Raw genomic sequence first — 24,547 nt, forward strand, 5'->3', positions numbered from 1 at the left:
CTGAATCAGTTAAATGACTAGTGATAAATGACTGGGAGCTGGAGTTTCACATGTGAGCCTTTCTATAGCCCAGCATCTCTATCAGCTTGCTATTTTCAGCATGTGGGCAATTAATACTGAGGCTGTGTTTGCAATTGCTATAAGAAATCGTTCCTCCAAGTGAGTATCTTCTTTGTGTTACAGGCATCTTTGGAGTCCATACACTGATTCTTATGAGTCTTCCATTTCTCGAAACCATTTGTACAAAGTTCTTTATATTGGACTTCAGAGTATCTGACGATTGTATTCATAGTTGAGCCTCAAGACTAATTTAGTCAAATTGCATTGATCCCTTTTAATTATTTGCTTCCCATCCCTTATCACCTGGAACCAGCAATGTAATTTAATTTGTGCATCCAATCTCTTTCCAATAATTCTTGTCCCTTGAAAGACTCAATTCTAGACCAACCAGCAGAAGATTTTGTCCTGGGTCACTATGGTTCCACTATGAAAAGGGGCCACATTACCACCAAGGACCATGCAGATAAATACCAACATCTATGAGGCAATTCTGGGCTACATAATCAGAAATGAGGATGAGAAATGGGATGAGGATGGTAGAAAAGTCAATTCAGAAAATTACCTAAGGGTAATTTGAGGGGAACTTACCAGTTTAAGACTTGGATTCTGTCTGGGTTGTTCTGCCTATGGGAGAATTTGATCCAAGCTAAATGGAGCAAATCCCCAGAATACTAGCAGACACTTTTCATGTCTTGTCCTTAATCCTTAAATCAATGATTGATAAGGACATCCTGATCAAATGAGATACTCTTACTCCTCCCCTTCAGAAAAAGTCAATTACCTCTTAAGGCACACAGAAAGCTAAGGCAACAGGCACCGGTTTATGAAATGGAATTGAGAGAGAACGCTCAGTTTGTTTTTCTCATTTGCCTCAGAGTTGAAAGTTGCTTCCTGGCAGAGAGGAAAGGCTGTAAAGAGAGCCTAAGGTTTGTTTCTAGAAATTGTATATGAAACAAAAGGAAGCTGTTTTTAGAGACCAGAGTGAGTTTGGCAGCAATTACATTTTTTTTAAATTTTTTTTTACATTTTTGCAAAATGTAAATAAATAAAAATAGAATAAATAATGCTTTCTGTTTTCAAAGTCCCTGTCAAAGCATGATGGAGGAAGAAAAAAAAATCCGCTTTATTTTTTCCTTTGGTTTTAGGATGGCAAGTTTCATGACAGAAATAAAGTGAGTCTGTGTTCTCTAAGTAATTTATTAGTGCGTCTTGGCACGGCAGCACTAATGGGCTTGCTGCCAGGTGTTCCGAGCTGCAGTTTGTCATGTCTGACTCTTTAGTTCTTTCGAGCAATTGAAGAAATGGCCTTCTGCAGGCTGTCAGTGACAGATTCTAGCACACTCACATAGATAAAGCTCAATTAGCTCCTGGAAAAAAAAAAGTTTTTTAAAAATGCAATGAGCTGCACCATGAAAGATAGGTAGACGATGTCACCTGAAACAAAATAACATGTCACCATGGAGGGCAGGACGTGTCCACAATGAACAAGTGGCCTTACTGGACAGTTCTTCCTCCTTAAAACAAAGGATGATCATTACTAATCACTTCAAGTGTTAGGAAGATCTTTGCTGTAGGAGTTTGATGTGGTCAGAAACTCTGTAGTTAGCATGTCATTCCTGCATCCATTTATTTCCTCGTCCACCCATCTCTGCTCCATCCCCTGATGACCGAGGGCCATGCTCCATAAATGGCAAAGAATCCTAGCATAGAATAGAGCTATCAAAGTGGCTTCTGGGGCTAGCCATGGGGCTTAGCTGGTAGAGTATTATCTGGCACACAGAGGCCCCAGCTTCGATCCAGAACACCATCGAAAGCTAACATGACATCGTACGTCTTTAATCTTTAATCCCAGCTCCCAGGAAGCAGAGGTAGAAGGATCAAAAGTCCATTGTAATCCACAGCTACAGAGCGAGTTCAAGGCCAGTGTGGAAACATGAGACTCCACCTTGAAAAAAACCAAAGCAAAACCAAAAACAAACAACAATAAAACCCACAAACTTGTGTTGTTCAATTCATGTAATAGTTTAAATGTTGAGGTTATATTTTAAAAAATCAAGGCATTTTATTCATAAAAAATATCCAGCCTTTGACATCTTTTTTTTTAAATTTTTTTATTTATTAAAGATTTCTGCCTCCTCCCCACCACCGCCTCCCATTTCCCTCCCCCTCCCCCAATCAAGTCCCCCTCCCTCGTCAGCCCGAAGAGCAATCAGGGTTCCCTGTCCTGTGGGAAGTCCAAGGACCCCCCACCTCCATCCAGGTCTAGTAAGGTGAGCATCCAAACTGCCTAGGCTCCCACAAAGCCAGTACGTGCAGTGGGATCAAAAACCCATTGCCATTGTTCTTGAGTTCTCAGTAGTCCTCATTGTCCACTATGTTCAGCGAGTCCATTTTATCCCATGCTTTTTCAGACCCAGTCCAGCTGGCCTTGGTGAGTTCCCGATAGAACATCCCCATTGTCTCAGTGTGTGCATGCACCCCTCACGGTCCTGAGTTCCTTGCTCGTGCTCTCTCTCGGAAACACTTGACAAAGTGGATATCTATTTCTTTAGCATAAAACTTGACCCACAGTGCTTATTAAGTATCAGCTGCACTCTGAAAGGGAGGCATGGCTTACCTTTTCTCAATCTAATCTGAACAGGATCCTGGTTTGAATTCACAGAACTGTTCTCCAACAGTGATTCTTTGGTCTTTCTGAAATAAAATCATATACTTTTTTAAAACTAAAATTCAAGCCGGGCGATGGTGGCGCACGCCTTTAATCCCAGCACTTGGGAGGCAAAGGCAGGCGGATCTCTGTGAGTTCGAGACCAGCCTGGTTTATAGAGCTAGTTCCAGGACAGGCTCCAAAGCCACAGGGAAACCCTGTCTCGAAAAACCAAAAAAAAAAAAAAAAAAACTAAAATTCAAGAATTTTGGGGCTTGCTGGGTGTAGTGGCACATGGACTTTAGTTCCAGCGTCAGGAGGCAGAGGCAGGCAAGTCTTTGTGAGTTCAAGGCTACATAGGGAGTTACAGGACCGCTAGGGCTATCTAGTGAGACTCTATCTCAAACAACAACAAAAAATAAAATTCATGGCTGTAAAGCATGCTTCATCTTTAGGCCAATTAAACTGGGACTACTGGTCTCCAAGATTAAGCAGAATCATAGTCTTTAAAAGCAAATGTCTATCTTAAGATCATAAATAAGACTCTTGTTAGGATGAAATACAGGAATATGTTGTTTTTCCTAATGATTTTACCTTACTCTTGATGACTATTTTCCCCCACCTTGAAAAATATCAGCTAACCAAAATTACTCCACTGCGAAAAACTTAAATGACTTACTGTCTGTCGCTGGCTTAGGCCAAAATTTCAATTTGGAGATAAAAATCCACTACGTTTTATGAACTAATTTGTTCTCTGTGCGAGTGTTGAACTTGATAGCTATATTTGTTCCTGGCACTGCTGAATCATAATTACAGGAAATGGTCTACAGCTAGAATTCAATTGGCACAAAGCCTAAATGAATTAATAACCACTCTGTGTGCCTTCCCTCCCTTCCCCCAGGCGATCTTCTTTGGCTTCTGACAGCCTTTGCCAGGAAGAGTCTGTAATCTATTATGATAACAACAGCATAATCCCTCACCTTTGTGTGGGCGTCTTAAGAGTTCTCAAAGTGTGCTCTCTGCTATGTGGCGGCCTTTCATGCCATCCACTGGATGAGATGGAGACACATAAAGAAATGAAGCTGGGTTTATCTTGCAGATGGCTGCAGAGCGAAGAGTTGGTCCCTGGGCTTTCGAAAGTGAAGTTTGCTTTTGTTCTTTTCCAGGAAGCCCAAATTAATTCATTCATTAATTAAAAGTCCAAATTTACAATGCAAACTTTGTCACCTATTAAAATATCCTTGTAGACTTATTCCAAGTAGGTACCACATCTTGCATAAATAAAGCATGAAGGATCATTCACCAATCTCTTGAAGTCTCTCAGAAGCTGGGACAGTAGCTCCTTTTCACAGACTCCAGAGTCATGTGACTGTCTTCACCACACTCGTAGTGAGTAGCTCAGTTTGCACGGTTGACTTGAGGCTCTAAGCCCTTTCTGGATAAGGTGGGTTTTTAACGTTTTTTATTTTTATTTCTCATCTGTAGGCAAGTATCCGGAAAGAAAACAATAACAGATGTGAAATTATGACAAATTCCAGGGGATGTCGTCATTCATGTTTAATTTTTGTTTTCTTTTGTCTTCGTCTTCTCATGGATTCTACCCCAACCAGTTTCCCTCCTTCAAACATGCATCTTTCATCTCTCACCCTTCCAGAGAGCATCTCTCTTCACACGTTGCCGTGACGAATTGGAATCCTCAGAAGCCCTGGTTGTTCTTCTCAGGGTGTTAGTGGTGTCACCATGACAAAACTATGTTTTTGACAGCTGAGTGTTTGAACTAATTGCTACAGCTGGGAAGGAGGTAGAAAAGGAAACCCTGAAGGACAATCACAAAACCTTTGCTTGAAAACTACCCAAGTGGATGATTGTGTAGATTGTAAAAACAGGTCATACTCTTTCTGCCATCTCTGTTTCCTGGACAACCATGACCTTTGTACCTATGTTTAAATTTTGATGGAACCCTCAGCCGTTAAAAATAAAAGGTACAGGTAGGTATCCCTGGAGGTCCAAGTTTGTCATCAAAGAAGAGTCAGGAGAACTGCAAATTCAAGCCCTGTGTAGTCTGTGGAGGCAAGTTCAAGATCAGCCTAGGGAATTTAGTGAGACTGTCTCAAAATTCAAAAGAGAGTAAAAGAGACTGGGGGGCATTTGGCTAGAAGTGTGGCACTCTGAGTTCAGTCTCCTGGGAGAGAGGGGGAAGGGAGGAGGCAGGAAGGAGGAGGTATGATCTGATTAGTTTTGGAGTCAGTTCTGCACAATGCCGCCTTAATTGTCAGTCACCACCTTTTGACTTTCAGAAAAATTAAGGAAACTTAATTTCATATTTGTGAAATGACTTTGTGACCACATGTCATATATTTTTAATTTTAGGACATTGTTGGCTAACATGCTTATTCTTCTAAAAGTTAGAATATGAATGTCTGAGGACATCTTAGCTAAGGTTAATTATTTTCCAAGAGGGAGTAGAGTGAGTAGAACACCGACGAGGAAAGCTAAAGTCGAGCTCTCAGTCCTGCCAGAGGACAGAGGTTCAAGTTAGCCACGGCACTGAAGGCAGGAAGGATTTCAGAATGGGGGTGGAGATCAAGCCGAATGGGAGCCAGCGAAAGGAGGGCATGGTACTTAACTTATAGAAGGTGCAGGTGTCTATGTCTATGCTGTGTCTATGCTGTGTCTAATAGCAAGTATTTGAGACTGATCTGAAGTCGCCCCTGTTTCTGAACACCCACTAGCATGACTTCCTGGGGATTCCAATTCCTCAGCTGTGAAAATCACACCCTTGGAAAGGCTAAGAGCTGGGAGAATCAGAAACACCACATGCTACACAGTGGATACCCTATAAATGGTACAGTTTTTTTCCTAACTTAATTCTTCAGTAGGCCTTCATCAGAGAACAAAAGAGACGCTAGCCTCACTGGGACACTCAGAATTACTGCCTCTGGTTCTAAAGATCATCACCGTAGTTCTTTTTTTGTAAGTAGAGTTTAGCACAGCAGAAGGAAGGCCAGGAAAATAATTCTGTACAGGCTTTGATGACTATGGAGATACCCCGATACTTAGGATAACTAACATTTAAGCGCTTGCTTTGGGCCCCAAATCATCTAATGAGGTTATATGCATTAATTTACATAATCCCGATAACAGTCCTTGAACAATTTATAGAGGAGAAAACTGAGGCCCAAAGAGATTTCCTGCGTTTGCTCAAGGTTAGGTGGCGGATGTGTGCTGCACACCACATAGCTCACCTCTGGAGCCAGCTCTCTCATCTATCTCTGGTATGAAAGGCATTTTAACCAAAGGAAACGCATGCTTTGCCCTGTTAGTGCTCTGGCTGAATTGCTGGAGTCAGCAAACTTTTTTTTGCCAGAGAAAGCTGTTCTGCGGATGTCAAGAGGAAAGTGAGGTTATAGGTCTCTCCCTGTCTCGGGTGTATATTTATTGTACAGTAAGATATATTCTAAATTATTCACTTTTTATATTTTATGGAAATTTTAGCTTCTGTAAATCTGACTTAGGTTTCAGTTAGAGTTATGTGTAATAAAATCCTTATAAAATCCATTTACGAGATTAATGCTAGATGTATGGAAGAAAATTAATTCTGGGTCTTTCATTTTTCTCAAGTTTCTGGGACTTTCTAATTTTATTTCAGAGGTTGGCTTGGTAGCGGCATCTTTCACACCCCTTGGGTACTGGAAGAGCAGCTGAGAGGCTTTCTTTCTGGCTCTGTGGACACTGAGGTTTCTTTGGGAAGAGGTTTGTAAGTTCTCAGGGTTGGTTACTTCTAAGATTTCCATCAGAATGTTTTCTTTTTAGGCTCCAGGTGAACTCAGGTCTCTACTGCTTCTTGGGAAAATCGCAGAAGCAGCGAGCCTCAGTTTTTCAGCTGAAAAGTTAGGCTGGTGCATTTTATCTCACTAGTGGTTATTTGTTAAATAAGTACCAGCTGGATCTGAAAACAAACAAGTGTGTGGAGAAGCAGATCAAATCAAGGAGTCGGAAGTGTTATCATGTGTGGATCAATGGATTTAACACAAGAGATCCTGATAGAGACAGATTCCAGCGCTTAGCTTTACTAGATCATCCCTCAAAAGGGGAATCTTCAGAGGTTAGGGATATGGTTGTAGTGTGAGAACCAAACACAGTTCTAATCTCTGGCATCCCAGTACGTATGAGGCAGGTGGGTGTGGTGGCCTGCCTGTAATTCCAGGGCTTAGTAGGGGCAGGCATATCTAAACCAACCAAATCAGCCAGCTCTGGGCTCAGGTCAGAGACCCTGCCTCTATATACATGGTGAAGAGGATCACAGATGACACTTGCCATAAACTGCTGCCTTTCACTGCACATTTGTGTGTGCAGTTGTCTTACTTAGCATTAGCTGGATTCACCCTTTGCGTGAGACTTCTTAGGTGCTGTGATTCATAGATGTCCAAGCCACAACTCACCACTCCCTATGAAGGTTTTAAGAACCATGCAGTTTGTGCCTCATGCTAACTGGTCTCTAGTGTGGTCTTTTACTGGAGGAGCTGGCTATCACTATGATAGTTGGAAACCTGTTGAGAGCTAGAGAAGAGAGTGTATTCCCTCAGGACACATGACTTACAGTGACAAAGGCCTGAAAGCAAAGGGCCATTATCCTAAATAAGATATTTGGATTGCTGGTCATACATGAATGCATTGGGAGAATCAGAGAAAGCTTGCCAGCCAAACAAGGTTGAAAGTGGTTGGTGAATGCTGGGTATAGAGGTTCATGCCTATAATCCCAGTACTGGGGAGACTGAAGTAGGAGAATCATGAGTTTGAGGCTATTCTGCTCTGCATGATGTATTTGGTTTCAAAAACAAAGAAAAGAATTAAACAACCCTTCTGAAAAAGGGACTATTTAAGAGCTGTCTAGAAACCAAATATGAGTGAGTACATCCCATGTTCCTCTTTTTGGGTCTGGCTTACCTCACTCAGGATAGTGTTTTCTATTTCCATCCATTTGTATGCAAAATTCAAGAAGTCATTGTTTTTTACTGCCGAGTAGTACTCTAATATGTATATATTCCACACTTTCTTCATCCATTCTTCCACTGAAGGGCATCTAGGTTGTTTCCAGGTTCTGGCAACCGGACTCACTGAACATAGTGGACAATGAGGACTACTGAGAACTCAAGAACAATGGCAATGGGTTTTTGATCCCACTGCACGTACTGGCTTTGTGGGAGCCTAGGCAGTTTGGATGCTCACCTTACTAGACCTGGATGGAGATGGGTGGTCCTTGGACTTCCCACAGGGCAGGGAACCCTGATTGCTCTTTGGGCTGACGAGGGAGAGGGAGGGAAATGGGAGGCAGTGGCAGGGAAGAGGCAGAAATCTTTAAGAAATCAATCAATCAATCAATAAATAAGATGTTATAATGTAAAAAAAAAAAAGAGCTGTCTAGCCTGATGTTGGGGTTAGAGCTACAGCCTTTTGATCAGATTCAGAGTCAAGCCGAAGTTTTGCCTTTTAGAAAGATTATGCAATTGAAAAGTCATTTTCCTTCCTTGATGTAGTTTTCAATTTGTGGAGTGATGGCAATATTGTCTAGCCTGTGAAGATGAAACGAAATGGCATGTGTGGAAGTTTTCTTCCTTACAAAGCACAGGTTATAATTGAGTGTGATATGCAAATATCATTAGCCGATCATTAAGCAGCATTCCCCTGTGTCAATCTTCTTCCTCCGTCTTTTTGTTATTTGAAAAGCTTATTATTAAAATTGGCCAGGCACGGGGAGTCATATCTTCCTGGTTTCTCTGACTGCTTAGGTCAAAAGTGTTTCCCTCAGGATCTAAAGAGTATTTTCTGTCTATATTTCTCTCTGTATCCCTGCCTTACCATGTCTGTCATATGGTAGATAGTCAACGACTAGGCAATTAGTGTAGAATAGCTATCCATAAAGGAAATGCAGATCATATTTTAAGCTTTCTCTTACTCTACTCAACCCTAAACTCATCTCTGTGACTTCTTTCATCATGAAGAACAAGGATCTTCTTTAACAAAGTTCATTTCCTTCCCTCAACTCAGGGTCACAGTTGTCCATCTCAAGGACCAACTCCATCATTTAAACTCTGTCCAAGACCCCCACTTCTCTCTCACCTCTTTCTATCCATTACACTTCAATAGACAGTTGTACACCCAGACAATGCTCAACCCATCTTCACCCAATAAGTGAAAATCACTCTTTGATTTAGGGGAGGATTTGCCAAAGGATCTTTTGAAATCATCTGTCCCTTGGAAGCATAGAACATCAAAATCCCCAGCTGTTAGTACACTACACAAACATAGGCTCACCTGGAGTCTTTGCAAGATGTAAGCATGTAGTTTGTTTAGTTAGGAAAGACTGGAGGAGTGACCGCCTAAAGAGCTCCATGTTTATTTCCGGCTTGCAGCCATGTTAGAGGTGGAATTTCTGTACAGTAATTTGTATTTAGATACATCCAAATAGTACAGAAAAATTAATAACCACAAACTTTGAGTTTCATACCACTTTTAGTTAAGAAAAGCTTTACTTTTTGAGCTTTTTTTTTTTTTTTTTTTTTTTTTTCCGGAGTAGCTCATATTGTCGGCATTTGCTGCTGCGGTTGTATAGCCTTTCTATTTTGGTCAGCCTCCACAGGAAGTTTAACAATCAGGCACAATCAAACGCAAACCCTTCTCCTACTTGAGAAAGGTTGGCAGGGCAACGGGATTGAGCCATTCTCATGGGGTCGCAGGAAAGAAGCAAATAGTGATAAATGCATTCATACATGAGACAGATGAGCCTTTCCCGTCAGTCTCATGCTCATGTTGATGAAGAAACACAAAGCTTTCTGCTAGCATTGTTTCCTCAATGCCCAAAGACACAAAGCCTCATCAAAACTCCCCTGTTAAGTCACCAGTGGCTGCATGGCATCAAATTGGATGGCTATTACTTTCTGGTGTCTAGCTTTCACCCGCCCCCACCACACACACACATTCTCTCATTTGTTTTCTTGCATTTTGCTCCTGCTGTATGTTTTTTGTTAGGATGCTTGATGAGTATCTGTAATTTTATGTCATACTGACAATGGCCTGGGTTACTGCTATAGAGTTATAACAATAGCAGCAAACAGTCATTGAAATCCAACTCCCAGGACGCGAAGGGTGGTGTGTCTGTGGGGATGCCTTGCAGTCTTTCAGCTCAGGCTACTTGGGAGCGCAGTGGCCATAGCACATCCAAAGATGACTTGTGAAGAGAAAGCCAGCTTCTTCCCATGCCCACAGCAGTGCTTCCCCTAACCCAGTCTTATCGTTCCGAGCTGCAGCAGGAAACCGTGTTGTTCTTGCTTCAAAATAGGACGGAAAACAAAACAAAAAAGAAGGAGTCACACCCGACCCTTACAGTCCTCTCATTTCCATACTTGTTTATACAGTTCATTCAACTTAATAGTTCAGGTTTTTAATTTGAACGAAGATGAAAGAATAGTTCTTCCTCCTCCACAACCTGGATTTTTTTTTTGGGGGGGGTTTGGACTTCTGCTTGCCAATACACTTAAAAATTGTTTGAAATATTTTTAAAAATCAAGTGTGCATATGTTCATATTGGAATGCAGGTACTTGCAGGCGACCAAGGGGCAGAAGAGGTTCTTAGATCCCCCGGGCGTGGGTGATTTGAGAAGCCTGTTATGAGCTCAGATCTTCTGTAAGAGAAGTATGAGGTTGTAACCGGCTATCTCTCCAGGCTCTCAATATATATATATATATATATATTTTTTACAGCTTAAACTCAATCATCTTCTTTGTGTTCTATCTCTCTCCTTCCTACCTCCCTCCACATACACACAGTATACCTATTGTCTGTGCAACCCAAAGTACTAGTTCATCCTCATATATGATTTTTTCAGAACTTCTTAAAAGAAATATGTTCCTATGTTAACTCCACCTTTTCTGGGCTTAGCTATCCCTGACATACATCATATAAAAAGACCTTAGACAAGTCTTCAAGGCAATATTAGACAAGTTCTTTAGAGAAAAGCCAATAAAAGGCCATATAATCATAAAGAAGGTTTGTTGGATTGCTTTGTATTTTAGGTGTTAAATAGTTCAATAATGGCTGTCTATTTACAGGAAAGATAGGCAAAGATTAAATTTGCTGCTTTAGCCAAGGAGCTGGAGGCCCCAGAACGAGGAGGGAGGGAACTGGAAGGCAATAATACAGTTTTAATCCCATTCTAAAGGTTTAGAAGCTGAAGAGTCTGGGATCTGGCATTCATGGACAGTGGCAGAAGCAATGGGTATACTCCTCCAGGAACAGTGGAACTTGCCTGCCCTGGTGGACTTTGCTTGCATTAGTGGGCATGGCCTGCCGAAGTGGAATTTGTTTGCATTGGTGGGCATGGCCTGCCCTGGTGGGCTTTGCTTGCACTGGTGGGCATGGCCTGCCCTGGTGGACTTTGCTTGCACTGGTGGGCATGGCCTGCCCTGGTGGACTTTGCTTGCATTAGTGGGCATGGCCTGCCGAAGTGGAATTTGCTTGCACTGGTGGGCATGGCCTGCCCTGGTGGGCTTTGTTTGCACTGGTGGGCATGGCCTGCCCTGGTGGGCTTTGCTTGCACTGGTGGGCATGGCCTGCCCTGGTGGACTTTGCTTGCACTGGTGGGCATGGCCTGCCCTGGTGGACTTTGCTTGCACTGGTGGGCATGGCCTGCCCTGGTGGGCTTTGCTTGCACTGGTGGGCATGGCCTGCCCTGGTGGGCTTTGCTTGCACTGGTGGGCATGGCCTGCCCTGGTGGACTTTGCTTGCACTGGTGGGCATGGCCTGCCCTGGTGGACCCAGCCTTCTGCCACTTTCGTTCTTTCTGGGCCTCCAGCCTATGGAATGGTGCTTCCCACATTGGCATCATTCTCCGTCATTTGTGACTGAGAATGTGACATTATCTGACACGTGACTCCTGCCTGGAAATGCTCTCTCAGACAAGCGCTGCCAGTGCTAATTTAATCCCTCAGTAACCTGATAGTCACAATGAACCATTCTACCTTCTTATCAAGGTCACCACTTGTCCACTCTTCCTTTCCCCAAACTAGCACAATATCTGTAATTTCTGGCTCTTTTAACCTCCTTCCATGCTCTTTCTAAATACATTTTTCTACATTGAATGCTACACAATCCCACTGGGCGGGGGCGGGAAAGAAACACACAAGACCTAAGGAGAGGAAGTGGAAGAGTGTTTTGACGTCATCATTTCCGAACCATGAGCCAACTGCTTCCATCTGTCAATTCTAGAAGCCAAGAATGGTCTTGCAAACCCAGCAAACATTTTGATGAATTCATTTTTCTTCTTCGAAATCTCCACCGATTTCTGCTTCTTGGGAGTGCAGTACTTTGGCGCTCCATCTTTCTGATCCAACTTCACCTTTAATTCAAATTCCCTTCAATGCCCTCCAAGCTGCCCTCCTGATTGTTTTTTTTTTTTTTTTTCTTGTTTCATCCCTAAAGGACAACTTCACCAGGTAGGTAGGTGGCAGGGATGCTGGTTTGGGGATCTATAGAAGAGAATAATAATGCGAGGACTGAATGCTTGCATATGCCAGGGAACAGGCATCCTAGTGATGTTAGAAGATTTTGATGGTGCTGAAGCAGAAAGGTTATCTACATGGTAACCACAATTAACAACCAAAACAGAAGAGAGAGTAACGAAGGGAGAGCAGTGAGGGGGAGCAGCACAACATCTAGCAAAAACCCATTTTTAAATACCTTAACTTGTATTTTTACAGTGACCAAGCAAGTCTGTGTGTTCAGATAAAGGTAACAAGCCCCTGGACGTTGTTTAGTGGAGTGTGCTTTAGGCCTGCTCGCTTCCATTTGTAAACTGAAATTGAGACTCTGACCACTTCTTAAAATATCAGATGTAGTTGCGTTTTTTTTTTTTTTAATCTCATAAAAATTTTACTTTTGAATCCTAAGCCAGGGTGGAATTTAATCACAGAGTTATAAACCCTCCAAGCAAGGGTTTATCTGGAATTGCCAACATAACCTCCGAGTTCAGCAATGCAAATGACACCGCTATAATGGAAGGAATAAGAAAGCTTTCAGTATGTTGTCTGAGAACGTGAACACATTGAAGGTGATTTATGAGCGGGCCGACTAAGCATTTAAATGCCTTTCCTTGCAATGGTCTATTTTTCAGGACAACATGCTCTCTCGTATAAGATTCTACATTCCATGACAGCACTGCTCCTGACAACATAAGCCCTTTCTGATAGGACAACATTTCCCATCCAAGATTAAAATCTTGGAAACTTGTCAACAGAAAAGGATGAGAATATGAGGGAAACCGCAGCTATCAAAGAAAAATGCCTGGCAAGTAATTTCCGTAATGGCCAGCTTCCAGTTATTTTCTCTCCCCGCTCACTCTTAAGTAAAGGGGTTGGCCTGAAGGTCATTTTAATATTTTGGATAAGTACAGTTGCAAGCCAGAAATTCATGAACGCAAGAGAAAGAAAGTCATTTGATACCACACAACCCAACTTCTTACATTGCCTTTCTTATTTCCATTTCTAATGCAGACTACAGGGAATGTTTTTCTTTTGATGAACGGTGGCTTAAAGCAGCGAGTTGACAATAAATCCTTGAACTTCACGAGGCCCTAAAAATTAGAGGATCAGAGAGTCTTAAGTTTTCTTAGCTTTATTTCCATATTTTTTTTCTGTGTTACTTTATTTAATCTTCTACTACTCCGGAGATGGAAGGAATGACCTCCTAGGTCTTTTCCATTTTTTTTCTTCTTATAATTCTCTCTTTCTGTTTAGGATGTTCGGTGATCGCTCTAATTTCTGGCATGCCCTTGGCTATATTGGAGGTGAATTGGGGTGACTCTTCGTTTTACCAGCAGCACAGGATGGAGTATTAAAAGGCATTTTCGGGCCAAAGAGTACATCTAACAAAGTTGAAATCATTTGCACATTTTTATTATTGGAATTGTCCTGAAATATTTCATTTCCATTAAGCACTGTAGTAGCTAGAGTGAATTTTAAATTTGAATTTCTTAAGTTTCTTTGGTGAGTCGTAACTTTGTGTGGTATACATGGGCATCTTCATGTATGTGTCTGCACATACATGTGGAAGCCAGAGGTCAATGCTGCCGTTCCATCCACAAACGCTTCCTGTCTTCTTCTTATTGCGATAGATACTGACACCAAACCTGACGCTCACTGACTGGACTAGGCTGGCTGGCCATCTACCTGTTCCTATCCTCTCAGTTTTGGGGTCACAGACATAGGCTGCCACACCTAACTTCCGTGTCAGTATTGGATAGTCTAACTTGGATTCTTATGCTTATAAGCAGGCACCTTACTGAGTTACCATCCCAGCCCCTCATTGCCTCTGTAATGCTCCTTTCTCTCTTGAATACACAGAATTTCTCTTATCTCCAATCTGAATATTTCAACTATATTTGTATACACTTCTATGTTTCTTTAATCAGTCAGATGTCATTCAGTATATCGTTATTAGCCATGAGCTGGTCTCTGATAGCCAGGTTTTGTCCCCTGTCCTGGAACACACCATTGGAAATCAGACATACATTTGTTCTTGTAAAGGAATGAGATGTGCCAGGCAGCCACCGAATATCAGAGTGACGGTCCTAGGAGAGTGATAAACAGGGGGGGGGGGGGCTCGGGAAGGACCATTGAACTCAGTCTCAGAGGTAGGACAGCCTTCCTAGGCCAGCACTTTTGAAGGCACGGTCCTTGCATGGCTGCATCTTCACCACATGGGAACTTATTAAAAATGCAAATCCTCAGGACCCATCCCAAGACCTACTAAATCAAAAACTCTGGGGATGGATCCTCCATCTGTTTTGTAACAAGCCCTCTGGGTGATTCCAATACACGCTCAAGTTTGAAAACCATTGTCCCAGAAAAAGTAACAACTTCGTAAGAAGAAGATGCTCTATTTGGCATGGGACTCATTTACATAATTGATACCTCCTGATAATTAAGTCATCTGGCAACATCTCCCATTGTTTTATTTGTCTCTAAACTGTAAAAAAAGGAAAAGCAGAAATAAAAAAGAAAAGAGAAAAGAGCTTCACTTTTTAACAAATTTGCTTACTTTTACTTTGTTGATAGAGAAGAATGTAAACCAAATGGCCCAAAAGTAAAACTCAGGCAAAAACCAATCACTTCAGAATTAAACAATACAGACCAACATCATTCAAAACAAGAACAAGAGCAACAACAGTTTCTTTAGAAACTAAATTACTAACTCCTGCAGAGCATTCTTGCAAATCATTGGGCGTGTGAATGTGAGAATATCTATCCTGCATCCTGTATCATGGAGCGACCAGGAACATTCTCGTCAGCTATTTCTGGGAGGTGAGAGTAAACCAGACATCTATATCAGGTATCTTCTTCAATCACTCTCCACCTTTTGGGACAGGGTCTCTTCCTGAACTTGGAACTTGCCAATTCAATGCAACAGGCTAGCCAGAGACCCACACAATTCCAAGACTGGGATTGCAGGTCTGTATTACTTTGTCTTGTTCCTTATGTGGGCATCATGGATCTGAACCCAGGCCATGATGCCTACTTGGTAAGGACTTTCCCCACTGAGACATCTATCATCTATCTTCTTGATTCATAAGTCTATAATTTTTATATTTTATAAAATTCATAATATTTTATGTATAAGAACCAGCTATTTGTTTTATGTAGAGTTCTTTGAAAATTAAATGGTGTGTTGCTTAGAAGTATATGGGACTTTTTATACCTCCCGTAAACCTGATGGCATTTTGTATCTGATACATTATTTTGTATCTTATTTAATAATGTTCTCTAATACACTATTTTAATATGCCACAATTTATACCAAAACATTTCCACAAAGCTAGTGAGTGGCTAAATTGTGTACTAGAGTTTTTAAAAGTCTTTCATCATTAGTAAAGATAAACTTTCAGGCTTGAAGAGATGGATCAGTGCGTAAGGAGCTTGTCTTGAAAGAACAAAGATCTGAGTTAACTCCCCAGTATCCATATAAGAAGCAGGGTGTGGCAGCTCATACATGCAACTCTGGTTCCGGGTGTTGGAAGCAGGAAGATCTTCAGAAGCAGGAAGATCTTCTGAAGTCTAGTAATTGGGTAATTTTTTCCACTGGGATAATCTGCATATAATAATATATATGTATATACAATGAATGAGTGAGTGAGTGAAGAAATAAGTAAATGGATGGATAATATGAAAGTCAGAGTGTGGTAGCGCATGTTGCTGACCTCCACACTCAGGAGGCAGAGGCAGTCAGATCTCTGTGATTTTGAGGCTAGCCTGGTCTACATAGTAAGTTTCAGACCAGCCAAGAATACCCAGCGAGATTATCACCCCACACAAATAATAAGGTGGAGAATGATGGAAAATGATCTCAATCTCTGGCTTTAGTATGAGCATTCATGACATGGCATGTGTACCTGCATACGCAGGTACATACAACACGAGAGGGAGGGGAGAGAGGGAGCGGGAAAGGGAGAGGGAGAGGAGGGGAGAGATTGAAAAAGTGAGCTTTCGTGAACACAACACTAGTAAAGACATTCCTAATCTGTCCTTCTCATTTTGATTTATTGTAATCTTACATTGCTAAACATTTGCCAGTTTGACTCTTAGTCTTTTGTTTTATTTGCCTGCCCTAGTCTAACCACATTGTTACCAGATTTATTTCTGTTCTATGCATATAAATTATATTATTCTCACAATTAAGCTGCTTAAGTTGTCTTCTCTGGTAATAAAGCCTTTTATGATCAATTCTCCACTAGGTTTTCATTTCAATTGTTTCACACTTCAATTTTCCTCTTCTTTAATCTGTATGAATCTCTTGCATTTGGGGGCATTGTCTACCCTGTTTCTTGGTTTTGTGATTTTGAGCCAGCCATTTTCTTTCCCTCAAGCGCCTTTCTTTCTCTGGCATCAGTTAGTGTTCAGCATCATCTCCATGATGTCTTTAGTAAGCTAAATCCGCCATATTGCTTTATCTCCATAATAGAATTTTCTTGTGGATATATGTACCTGACATGTAAATAAAATAGACAAGTTATAAGTACACAAGTCATCTTCATAATACTAATATTGCCATGCAAGAAAGCAGTAAATAACTTTATTTAGAATGATTTATTTATTCAAAAATAACCTGAAGCCCATGTGGCAAAATATCTGGAGTGTGAAGGTAGAAGGGATTTGGATGTGAGTTCTTGTTTTCTCGGTAATCTCAGTAAATGTTTAAAATATTTATTGACTTAAAATAAATTGAAAAAGATAAAATAACATAGTTAGATGATGGATAAACAACCAAAGCAGGGCTGTAAAAATGATTCAGTGGCTATGAGCGTTTGTCACTAAGTGAATGACCCAGGTTTGGTTCCCAGAATCTGTATGGTAGAAAGAGACAATCCCACTTGTGCAATTTATCCTCTGTCCTCCACAAGGCTACATAGTGTTTCCATAAATAAAATAAAGCTAAGCAAGCCAGGTTCTAGACTCCTTCAGAGACTAAAGGTACAATGTTTTAAATCTTCCACTCACACTTGTGTTCCTGGCCACATTAAGACCTGTGTTGATGAGGAAGTACGCTGGCTGTCAGGGTGGCCCATCTATCCCAGACTCCATCTCGCTTCCAGCGCATGGAAGGTGTCAGAATACTTACAGATCCTATTTCTAACATTCCACCCTGTGTTTGGACTGCAATAGGGTCTCTCTTAGTGCATGGAGCCAAGAGACAGACTCAGTTTGTCTAGGGCAGAGAAGAAGCTCACCACACTGGCCTCTGACTCAGTACTTGTCTCTCAATGACTAAGTTCTTTTTTATTTTATTGAAAATATATTCTTTCAATACAGTATATGATTATGCTTTATTATTATATTTGATTATAGTTTTCCCTTCCTCTCCTCCTTCCTGCTCCTCCTTCCTCGCTTTGCATCCAGATCTACCCCCTTTCTGTCTATGTTTAGAGATCAAACAGGCATTTGAGGGATAATAACATAAAACAAAAAATATAAAATGAAAACCAATAAATCAGAACAGGATAAACCAAACAAGCCAATAGAAGGAAAGAGCTCAGGAAAGGACACAAGAAACAGATACAGTTGCAGAGACCCAACCCTTCTCATAGTCAACATCTTCAAGTTTGGACAAACACTTTGAAAGACAAATTACAGAAATGGATCCATTGAGTACATACTGTGTTTTTCTTTCTGCGTCTGGGTCACCTCTCAATCATAAGGGGGAGAATACTATATGTAAAGCAAAATATAACCAGACTGCAATTCACAGATCCAGAGAAGCTATGTAACATGAAGGACCCTAAGCGGGACACCTGAATTGCCCTGGGAAGGGAAAATAGATGAGATCTCCCGGGTAAACTGTGTGTGTGTGTGTGTCGGGGGGGGGGGGGTGATAAGGAAAAGGGGATGGGGAATGAGAACATGAGAGAAAGGGATGGTTGAATTGGGGGAGGGATATGGTGGGAGGGCAAGGAAAGAGATATCTCAATAGAGGGAGCCATTATGTGGTTAGGGAGAAACTTTATGCTAAGGAAATTTCCAGGAATCTAAAGAATGACTCCACCTAAGACCCCTATCAATAATGGGAAGGGTGCCTAAACCAGCCTTCCTCTTTAATCAGATTGGTAACTACCCTGTCATCATAGAGCCTTCATCCAGTGTTGGTGGAGGCCGCTTGTTTGTTTCCGGATGCCCAGAACTGAAATAATCACACAGAAACTGTTTACAACACAGCTTGGCCTATGAGCTTATGCATATTTTGTGTCTTCTCCCTGACTCTGCCTTCTTTCTCCTCCTCTATCTGCTTGGACCTCCTTCCTTGCCCTATTCCGCCAAGACATTGGCTGAAACAGATTTATTTATCAACCAATAAAAGCAACACATAGACTGAAGAACTTCCCACACCAATCCAGTAACTGATGGAAACAGATGCAGAAGTCCACATTCAAGCACCAGGCCAAGCTCCAGAGTCCAGTTGAAGAGAGGGTGGAGGGATTATTTGAATTGGCTTTTTGAAGCCCATTCCCTGTGGTCGGATGTCTTGCTCAGGGGGAGGGGCTTGGTTCTGCTTCAACTTGATGTGCCAGGCTTCATTGACTCCTCATGGGAGGCCTTACCCTTTCTGAGGAGTGGATGGGAATGGGTTGAGGGAGGGGACGGGGAACTGTGGTTGGTATGTAATATGAATAAAAAAATAAAAAAACATATGCAGCCAAAAACTAAAAAAAAAAAAAAAAAAAAAAGAAAGAAAGAAAAAAAGAAAAAAAAAAGAAAAAGGATTCATTGAATTGACAGTTGGTGCTGTTTATCTGTTATCCTCTGTTTGGTTCCTGAGTTATAGGAGTTATCAGATGAGTTAACAGTTCTGCTACTGGCTAGTATGTGAGATTTGGAAAAAGCATTGTGTTAAAACATCCCATTTACTATGGCTCATTACCTAATCATGTTGGATGCTAATTTTCCACTGGCTGTGGTCTGTGCAATTGTGGTTTGATCACGACTCTCTTCCCCCTTTTTGCCTTCAAGTTTGTCAGGAGAACACTCATCAAATCTCCTCTGAAGTCTGGATTTCCTATTTCCCTCCTGTTTCTCTGCTCTCCCAGTGTGGTAACTCTGTCAGTAGGAAATGAGGTTCGTCTGACAGGGCTGTTCTCAGTGAGCTCTCACTGAGTTTGCCCCCTCCTTTTCTGAGTACTTGCAAGCCATTGTTTAGGGAAATTGTGCTAGGATCTTGCCCTGGATTGATGTCAAACTCAGTCCTCTGTAGTTTATGAATGCACATTTCTTTCCTTTGTCTAAATCCAAATGATACTTGTTGAAATCTGATTTTCCAGCAACTCTTTTCCACAGAGAGATTCTTTAAGTTCAGTGATAGCAATTCAGCTACATCTACAAGTGCTCAGAGTCCAGTGGAGAGCACTCCATGGGCTAGGAACCAGGGATTCATTTGGGGCCACGGCTTTTAACCCCCCCTCACCTATTTAACAATGCATCTCTCAAATATTTGAGTGAGAACTAAAGAGTTAATGATCTTAAATTGCAGTTGGGGTCCTGTTTGGTTTGATGGCTAGTATCAATATGAATGACGTCAAAAGAACAACCTGTTATTAGAAGGTATGAAGGATGTGCAGTGCTGTGTTTAGATAATTCAATAAAAATAAAGTAGATTAATCAAGTTGAGGGAATTAAGTCTTCAATGCCTTAGCCCGTATATTTTAATTATGGAGTAAAGCTGGGCTTCAATGAATGCAATCTAAAAATATCAAGCTTTCTGCTTGTATATCTTGAATATTCCCAAATGTACCCAGACTCTAGAAATAGCTAAGGTCTTTACTGATTATCTCTATGGCGAAGTCTTAACCCAGGCAGAGGCTAGCATAACCTCTTATTTATTGTAAAGTTACTGTTGAATTTGAATACCAACTTGCCAATAGTGGTGAAACTCTGTTACTAGCCAGCTTTTGAGGTTAGCTGGATGGTTGGGAAAGGAAAGGTCAGGGAGGAGAGTAGCAGGAAGAAGAGCTAGAGGAAGACAATGGTGTTTTGGTCCTTGAGGTCTTTCATAACTACCATTTCCTGTGCCAAAACTGCTGTGATGTATTTTGGTTATCTATTCCTATTGCCTCCCAACAGATCTGTTCTGGAAGGAAGGGCACACAGTGATCCTTTCACAGGTGAGTAGACTGAATTCCAAGACATGGAGTCATGTGCTCAAGGGTCACACCTCTGCTGAATGGCAGAATCAGGATTTCAACCCCAAAGAATCTGATTTCAAAGCTGTTCCCTTCCCATTGTAGGACACTGACAGGAGAAAAATAAATCTGGACTCAAAGGGACTTCTCCTTTTGTCCTTCTAAACTGTCTTTTAATCAAACGGCCAGGAAGAACTCCATGCCATTTTTCAACTAGATTGCTAGTTTTATTAACTGTATTTCCTCCTCTTATTTTATAGGAAAAGTGCAGTGTAATTGTTTCCATACAGTAATATCAACCCATTACCGTGTGTGAATGGAACACATTTTCATATGACATTTCATTTGGGATTTCATAGTATCCAGGAAGCAAAATCTGCAAAGACTCCTTTTCGTGACCTGGTTACTTTCTGCATCAGGTCAAGGACTGGAAACTGCCTGGCCCCCAGTTGAATTAACTTCCCTGCTTTTTAGTTCAACAGGTGCAACAGAACAAGGTCTGTGAACGAACACTGAGTCTTGGTGCAGAGGATAAGAAATGAAATAACAGAGTTGGAGAGGGGACACACATATGGGGCACAGTATCCCCTGCCATAACAGATGTGCGTAGCTGAGCAAAGGCTCTCTGAAAAATTCTAATAAGAAGCCTGAACATGTAATTAGAGCAGGGAAACTACAGAAGTCAAGCATAGCGCCCATAACCTGAAGCACAAGGAAGCACAAGGACCCTGAGAGAGCACACTCTAGGGGTCCCCCCTGCTCCCCTCAGCCTTTGTGTGTGTGCTCTTCAGGGATCTGTAGTTCCTGACTTGAGTAATTCTAGTTACAAATACAAATGTAGGAGGACAGTGGGAGGCAAACTCATGAAACTCCAATGAATTACCCCAATCTAATGGCCCCAGAGGTGGCCCTAGTTTAATTAAATGAATTATAAAACAAAACCACAGGTCTTGAATTTGGAAAGGGGATAGGGAGGGAGGAGTGGGGAGAGTTTGATATGGGCAGGAGAAAGGAGACAGATAAGGAGGAGAATAGTTGGAGTATATTAACACATATACAAAATTGCTGAAGAACTAACTTAATTAGTAAGAAATAATGTGAGGGAGAATACAAGTTGGGATCATGTTTGTACCAGATAGCTGAGTTGAATTCACTAACTATGGGTCTTGGCATATTCTTGTATTGAAATAGCTGTTGTGTGTGTGTGTTTATGATGCTTTCTTGGAGTCTGATTTATTCACTCTAAACGTCAAAAATTTTTGCTCACAGAGACATGTAGACTTGTATTTTTATAAATCCAAAGTCAAGCTACAAAATATATAAGTGAGTGTTTCGTATTTATCTACAGTGCATCTCTCTGTCTGAGTGCTATTGCATGAATCTTCCTTTAGCTGATGCAATAGCCCACTGTTCTGCTTGATGGACTATCCCTCTGCTGCAGCAGATTAAATAAAGGCTGTCACTGTGAGCTTCATCAGATGGGCTTTACCAGAAATCTCTGTATTCATCATGACGATCGGGAAGTGTGGATTTTGGATCTTGCTCTGTGTTAAGCAAGCAGGTTTGAGTGTAGAGATGTTTTCAGTGTAGCTAGTTTCCATGGCAAAGCTTTTCTGTATAGATGCTCTCTCATGGTATGATTGATATTTATTAAATCCTTGGATTTTGTCTTCTCCAAGATAGATTGTGGGCATTGATGATGTTAATTTTAGAAGGAACTTTATCAGGTTATGTAAAAAAATTATGTTATTATTAGTGTATGTCAATTTGACTCTGGCATCCAGTGGTATAGTTCAATACAAGACTAGATCTTGACTGGACATATAGCTCAAGAACAGAGTGGTTGCCTAGCATCTATAAGGCTTGATGTTTTATCCCCAGAACCGCCCAAAGAAGGAAAAGGTATAAATGTTTCTTTAAAAAAAATTCCTCTTAGTTGTATCAGTATTGAATAAAGTACATTGCTTTCCACATTGTGTGTGGGTGGGCCTTATAGAGTCAAGTGAAGGTCTTGACAGCAAGTCCGAGACTGATCAAAGAAAAAGCAACTCTCCCTCTCTCTCTCTCTCTCTCTCTCTCTCAAAATTATAACTTAGAAACCCCACCTGAGTTTCCTGCCTCATAATTTTAGACTCAAAACTACACCATCATTTCTCACCTCAGTTTTTAGCTGGACAACTAGCGCTGTGGATTTCACTTACAAATTCTTAGGAGTCGTCAGCTCAGAAGCGTTTGTTCTTTGAATCTCATTAATTTCCCAGCTCTCCCTTTGCCTCCGTTTTTCTTCTTTTCCCTCTTCTGTCCCTTTCCTACCTTCCCTCATCCCTCCTTCCTTTCTAGACAGGCACATATTGTTTTGTTTCTACTATTTCTCTGTCTCATGATGTCAGCTTTGTCTGTGACTAACCCCGGGGCTAAACGCTGTCTGATGCACTTCTTCCTGGCATACAGACCTTGGTTATGTGAACAGCTATTCTAAGTAATCTTTCCTGGTCCTAGATTCCTCATTTATACATGGCAATGTTGGAGTCAGTAATCTATAGGCTGCTACCCAAATCCTCAACTCTAATACTGTAATACATATCATATGATAATACATATGATACATGCATTATCACACATATGATTACATGATACATGTTGTCGAGTTCTTCAAGATAAAAGCTGTCTTGATGGGGAGGGCAAACAAAGCAACCCCCCTAAACAATTTCCCATTGAGAGTCTCAGGGTGAATTAAAGTTTGTGTGTATATTTGTGCCGGTTTTAAATTTCCTGTTGTGACTTACAACATGTCTAGTGTGCTCCCTATAAGTTGATTCAAACACAGAGAAATTTTTATAATATCCCTGAAGAGATTTCACATTCAATGAGAAGCGTATTCTTATGCCTGTCATATCGCAGACTGGGAATTGTTGGCCCAGTGGGAAAATTCAGACAAGGAGAGGTTGAGAAGGAAGCCACATTCTCTGGGAACCTTGGTGTTTTGTGTGCTGTGGGTTTCACAGGGGAAATGTGTGATGTGAGCTGGGAATTATCAAACTGAAAACAGAGTCTCAATTTAGGACATTTTGTTTGTTTATTTTGTAAGGAGAATGGAGTGGTTATTTTACTTTTGGGAACACGGTAAGTTTTCACTCACAGAGGTCTTCTTCCTGCGGTGAAACATCCCTCCCCTGGGAACTGGTCCCTTGAATTTGCCCCTTTCTGCTTTATTTTCTTTGTCATTATTGCTATATATTCATTCTTTTATTTTGTGTTTGGTTGTTTTTCTCACTAGAATATCATGTCCCTGAGAACAGATATGTCATCTGCCCTCCTTGGTCTTAATATCCTGAGAGTCTATGACTGTTCTGAAGGTGCACTGATAGTCAATAAGTATTCGTTGAAGATAAAAAGACCTGGGAATAAATTTCCTGTGTTCCACCTCGTTGACAATAGCTATTGTTATGCCCCCGAGAACAGCACCAGAGCTAAACTGCTTTCCTTTTTCTTCATTTGGCTGAAGTTTTGGAGAAGAACATGGTAGGACTTGGTCTTTCATCTCTCTGGGAAGAGACTTAGAGGCTTCCCAATTGCAACACTAGGGACTGGTGGGGAGCTTTATTTCCTGGTCTAGGGTCATCTTGTTCCTGTTTTATCTCCTTGGAGAAAGGTGTGAAAGTTGAAGTATTCATTGCTGGAAGGATTAGACAATAATGGGTTTAAATTATAGGACTGGGCTGTAATTCCTGGATCCTAGAGAAACCTTCTATTGTTCTGTAACAATTACTTAACTGTTACTCCAAAACTTAATGGAGATTCATATGAGTAACCATTCTGAGAGGAGAGGGTCCAGGGATTCCTTAGCTGCATGGCTTGGTGGTCAAGTTGTAAGCCAGGGATGTGACCAGCTAGAGGGAGTGGAAGACCACTGCCGGGCTCGCTTATGCAGCTGTTGGCAGGAGGCTCCAGTGTTTCACACTATAGCAATGGGATTTCTACTGTGGAGCCACAAGAAAGAAATATAGGATAAATGAGAGGGGAAAAGGGAGGAAGAAGAAGAGGGAAATGTATACGTGGATAACAAGCTACAGAAGATGCTGTGTTGTCTTTAACACTTGAAGTTAAAAATTTGGAACTGGAG

The sequence above is a fragment of the Chionomys nivalis genome, chromosome 11 (genome assembly GCF_950005125.1).
Source record: "Chionomys nivalis chromosome 11, mChiNiv1.1, whole genome shotgun sequence".
Lineage (NCBI taxonomy): Eukaryota > Metazoa > Chordata > Mammalia > Rodentia > Cricetidae > Chionomys > Chionomys nivalis.